The sequence below is a fragment of the Amblyomma maculatum genome, chromosome 2, assembly GCF_055883805.1.
Source record: "Amblyomma maculatum isolate TAMU_Amacu chromosome 2, ASM5588380v1, whole genome shotgun sequence".
NCBI classification, from domain to species: Eukaryota; Metazoa; Arthropoda; class Arachnida; order Ixodida; family Ixodidae; genus Amblyomma; species Amblyomma maculatum.
This window is the reverse complement of record NC_139345.1, coordinates 119,275,409-119,281,064: the sequence shown is the minus strand read 5'-3', so window position 1 is coordinate 119,281,064 and position 5,656 is coordinate 119,275,409. Positions and strand designations below refer to the sequence as shown.

Sequence of the window (5,656 nt, the reverse complement as noted above, 5' to 3'; positions counted from 1 at the left end):
CCTGCTTGCAGGTCTGTAAAAAGGTACTTTAAAATGGCTTTACATACTTCAAATAAACTGTTCCTTATTCCCTAAGGTGCCCGCGCGATCAACCGTGTCTGACCAAAGGATTAAAGGGACCTCAAGCCACTTTGCTGTGCGGCATTCGCAACGGATTATAGTCGCACATAAGCGTGGACGTGTGATATGCACCTGGCAACGTCATTGCTGCGTGCATCATGTGGTGTGCTCTGGGACTACCTTTCGTGCTGCCCAGATAGAAGAAGGAGCAGTATATTGTACTTTGTTCCCTCAAGAGGGCAGGAGTGTCACACGCTACAATTCAAGAAATTGTCTGCCCGTGCGGTAACCAGTCATACTGAAATGAGGCTTCACGCTTTCTTCTGAAATTCCTTCAAGACATTAATCCAGGCACGCAATGATAACGGCAGCAGTTGATTACTATTGTGAGTATGTGCGTGGCGGTGTTATAGCTGTATTAGGTAAGAGGTAAGTGCCAGAACTCAGACAACTAATATTTAAGTGTCGCTAAACGGAGGATGATTGCGAGCAGAATAAGCACAAGGCTATCCAACTCTCTCTCTCTCTCTCTCTCTCTCTCTGTCTGTGTGTGCCTCTCTGAAGGGAGCTCGCTGCCATGACGGATGGCTGAAGTACGCGATTTGCATGTTAACTGAAATTTGATCGCTCTTCACATCATTGTCATCTGCTGTTCATCCGGGGCGCCATATCCCATGTACTTCAACCACTTTATTTAAGACATTTAGAAGGAAAAAAAGATCATTATGTCTGCACTTTATTTCTCGACTTTAACACAATAGAAAATATACTCACGTGCTATTAGTGCAGCTTTTATGATGCTCTGGGCTGATTAAAAAAAAAATGCAGAAACACAATTCTTGTTTGCATTAATGCTTTTTCTCATTTTTTAAATGTTTTAATGATATCCGACGGTTTAGTACAACGCAACGAGAATCACTTTCTGTATGTTTGCCCATTGCTGTGTGTTTCATTTCTCTATCGCTTAGCAGAAGGGATAAAAAGAGTGCTCGAAATTGCCACCGACTAAACTGCAGCATCGCCTCAAGGGCCACAGCACCAATATGAACGAGAGCACAGATAATCAGTATCCATTCGGAGCAAGAGCGATGGGAGGAGGAGAAGTTCATGATGAAAGAAAAGATGCGCTCCCTGTCTCACTCCGTATAAACGAATGAGCAGTGTCGTGAGGGATGGAGAGAAAGCGATGAGAGCGAGGAGAGACGGAGAAAGACTAAAGCTGAGAACGATACCACTGTGACATCGTTCTTTGTTCCTTTTCCGCACTGCCTTATATGACAAGAGAGGAAGGTACCCAATTATTAACGATGTAGAATGACGGCGCCAAAGACCCAAGCACAATTGACTAATACACATCCAAAGCGATTATAATGTGGACATTGAATCTCCCGATAACACGTCTCGCCCAACGACTTTGACGTATAGTCCTGCCTGAAGGTCTCTATGTAACAGTTGGAAACCAGGCCAAGGGAAAAGTAGTGAATGAAGACTTTTACAACAACACCTAAACTCCGAGTGCAGCTGGTTTCCAATTTGATCGCTAATATATACTGTATTTCCCAGTTCGAACAACGACATTCTTATTACACAAACAGGGAGCCTGTTCTACGTAAATTAAGGTTTGCCCTTATAGAGCTCAATAAGATAGCCGAACAGAGAGAATCAGCGCGCTATCTGAGGTGTGAAATATTGTCTCCTACGTACGCGTTGCTTACGGGGACCGTAGCACGTCGTATTCCCCGACTGTTGTGGAATACCTGGTATTTAAGCTCGAAAGGCGTCGAAGCATGAGCTCCAATTTGAAGCGCTTCCGAGAACCACTCGTCGATGCCCTCAGTGCGGCCTCAACAATCGGTCATTATGTAGCGGAGCTCACACACACTACAATACTCTCGAGTAGTGGATGGCGTAAAAGCCGAAAACAAAAAAGATAGCGCAGTAGTTGGGTGGTACTTCTGAACCCCTTTGTGCGTTTAATCACTGCAGCTGCAGTTGCTCCGTACTGAGAATAAAAATGAAACCCTCGTATGCGGAGTCATCTTAATGTGAGCAACACTCGCGAAAAGCGCCTTTCAGACATGGCCATTTAAACTGTTATCTTCCCATAAAGCTAAGGAAGCTGCGCAACACTTATCTCTGATAACAGTGCGATAGAATGACATCTCCACTGTGGCAAGGGGCACTGCCGACTTAAGCTACTCTTGTTTTCATATTTTGCTGCGCATGTTGGGGGATAGGAAGCGAGGAGAGAGAAGAGAACAAACGCGAAATAATAACATGATATCTCAAATTGAGAAGTAGAAATGAATATAGGCAGGGGGGGGGGGGGGGGTGGACAGATAACCGATGGTTCCGAAATAGTAATCATGCCTGCAAATGAGATTAAGAACTTTGCGGGCAAGGCCGATTATGATAAAATCGATGACAACTTATAATAACTTACAAAGCTTGCAAAGAGAGGTGCTTCTGTACGTATTATCATTCGGAAGATACTACCAGTACTCGCAGGTGTATTTCTCGCACATTTTTTTCCGCTCCGACGCGGGCCGTATAGAGCACCCTCAGACGGGAAAAGACACGTTATAGCGGCTGCTCCTGTCCTTATATCGAACTTTCGGTCAAATGACATGACCAACGAAAGTATTGAAGGGCTCGGCTAGTGGGCCAAATCCTGACTGAAACTTACAAAATGCTTCTCGACAAAAGACCAACGCCGGCTTTCGCGGCTGAGCAGAAGCCTTAAGGCTCTAATTAATGTGTAGCGTTAACCATCTACTAAAGCTTTGGTGCTAGCTAATCACAACTTTCAGATTTATTTTACAGCTAGTAAAATAATTTTTTGGACCTGCAGGCGTTTCGGTACCAGAAAATATTTTTCTTGCCCTCTCTAATGACATCCTCGTCTGATTGAGCGTACCTGCTCTGGTACGGGAGCAACACAGATGGCGCTACTTTGCCAAGCATTTCTCAGTGATTTGGTCATTCCAGCAGAGGTAATCGTGAAGTTTAAGCAACTTCAATATTTCGTTACAAGGGCGGCTTGACCATGAAAGGCTGTTTCACCCGGACTTCTGAGCGCTACAGCACTAAGCTAGCATGCCCGACGTCGTTAGCTTAATTTACTTACCGCCGGTGCTTTCGCATAATAACATGGAAACCCATAAAAACTTGTTTAAGACTAAGTGTGGTAATATAGCGAATGTGCTCACTTGTTGAGCGACAACGTTTAGAGTGAGTGAGTGAGTGAGTGAGTGAGTGAGTGAGTGAGTGAGTGAGTGAGTGAGTGAGTGAGTGAGTGAGTGAGTGAGTGAGTGAGTGAGCGAGCGATTGAGTGAGTGGATGACTGGTTGAGTGAGTGAGTGAGTGAGTGAGTGAGTGAGTGAGTGAGTGAGTGAGTGAGTGAGTGAGTGAGTGAGCGATTGAGTGAGTGGATGACTGGTTGAGTGAATGAATGGGTCAGCGCGTGAGTGAGTGAGTGAGTGAGTGAGTGAGTGAGTGAGTGAGTGAGTGAATGAGTGAATGAGTGAGTGAGCGAGCGAGTGAGTGGATGACTGGTTGAGTGAATGAGTGGGTCAGCGCGTCGGTGAGTGAGTCAGTAAGAGAGTAGGTGACTTAGTGAGTTTATGAGTGAGTGACTTGAGAAAAAAACTTTATGATGGGAAAAAGAGATGGGAAATCGGAAATGACGAGCAGATTGGTCAGCTCTCTTAGTCCAGGGCTCCTTTTGGCTTTTGCTGCGGCCTGAACAAGGTGGAAGACCCTTGAAGTCCAAGTACTTGCTGGGCAGCGCCGCCCCCCACTGCTCGTGTGTGTGATCTGCCTGAGGCAAGTTTTGTGGTTCTGCTGTACGCTCCAAGGATATGCGGAATAGAGTGGGAGGGGGCAAACAGGACTGTAGTGGGTGGTGTGTATCTTACCCCCGACATATAAGTTAGGATATGTCTTACTTTGAATGAGGCGCCAGTCAATGGCATCTGCTGTTGTCAGCTCCTTGTGTGGATGGGGGGTGTTTTTGTCTCTCTTCACCCACAGATGTTGCAGACAATCTCCGCATATGCCGGGGAGGGGAATGGGGTATGGGTAGGGCTGATGGTCCGCTCTGCTAATTCTCATTTTAGGTCATGCGCCACCTCATATCCAACGAGCCTTTCGTGTATATTGGATAATTACAATTTTATTCCAAAATATAGTTTGTTAACAACACTTGTATATCCTCAGTGTGTCTCCCTCCGAACATGAAATATCCCCTCCCTATCTTATTATCTTCTAGTGAACATCTTATTTTGTACTCATGTCTATTATTTAGAACTGCTTGGTAGCGATCTGTTTTAAATGTATGATTATGATTTGATGTATTGTCGTACTTGCCTGTCATTATTGTGCCATATTCACTTTTGATTTAATTAGTAAAAAGAAAACCTTCCATATTCCGTCTTTAACGCGCTTCGAAATTACGTGGCTTATCTATATTCAACCTGTGTTTTATTATGTTGCCATTTACGGGGCCCTGGGCCTAATCAAGCTAATCAATGCAGTGGGCTAATGCCACTGCATTGTAAAATATAGTTTGTTGGGTGAGGAACAAACTATATTTTACAATGCAGTGGCATTAGCCGCCACGTTTTTCTTTACACTCAACAACTTCGTTTGACCCGGGAAGAGTGTACTCGATAAAGGTCGCCTATAGATCTGGGCGCGCGGCAGAACCCCCCGCCGTGTCTGTGTCTCTCGTTCTCCTCGCAAAACCTGTTGGCCGCATGCTCCACTCAGTCTTACTGAAGCCTGATTTTTCATAATAATCGGAACATATTGTGGCTCGTTGGTCTAGGGGTATGATTCTCGCTTAGGGTGCGAGAGGTCCCGGGTTCAAATCCCGGACGAGCCCAAGTGTTTTTTCTTTTTTTTTTCATATGAACTTCACCCCATTTTGTTCTAAAGGCGTCACTATGGTGGGTGAGATCGCGGCCTTCTCGCTATATCTGATAGCCAAGACCAATGCTGTGGTTTCTGCCTCATGTGGGTGAATCGCACAAATTGAGGCTTGAGTGACCGGTGTGAGCTGTAAGTTTGCAGCTACCACTGCGAGCCTGTTCCGCCCGGGATAGGCTCCTAAGTCTGTATATAGAAATTGCGGTTCTCTATCCAGCTTCTTCTGAGCTTTTACTGTTTGATGTATGGCGTGATGCATATAGGATGGTATGGGCGCCACTAATATGCTGTTGTGGTTATGAAGTTGCAGGAACGCTTGACTTTGGATGGCCTGAAGGTCTTGCTGTTTGCTCAGCTTGAAAAGCAACGTCCTACCCGCCGTTGTCTCAAGGAGCTGTTGTTGCAGGCTGCTGATTAATGCTTCCCTGGGCTCCTCAAATATATTGTTACGAAGCGGCAAGCCGATGAAGACAGGAGACAGAACATGACCGATGACGATGGTAGATGACGTTTTATGAATGTTCGCGGCGGGCCTAGCGCGAGCGCTCCTGCCCGTGCCACTGACCGCTCCTTCTTCCTTGTCGTCCGTAACATGACCCGGGGCCACCGAGCGATCGTCCCGATCGCGGACGAAGAAGTTTAGCGATGTTAATGATTTTATGGCGTG

At 45.8% G+C, this 5,656-nt stretch overlaps 1 non-coding gene across 1 annotated transcript; it reads left to right on the top strand.

The window, feature by feature from the left end:
• The first annotated feature begins 4,873 nt into the window (after positions 1 to 4,873).
• TRNAP-AGG (transfer RNA proline (anticodon AGG)) lies at positions 4,874 to 4,945 on the top strand. The gene has a single exon. It is a non-coding gene; the product is annotated as a tRNA-Pro (tRNA).
• The last annotated feature ends 711 nt before the right edge of the window (positions 4,946 to 5,656 follow it).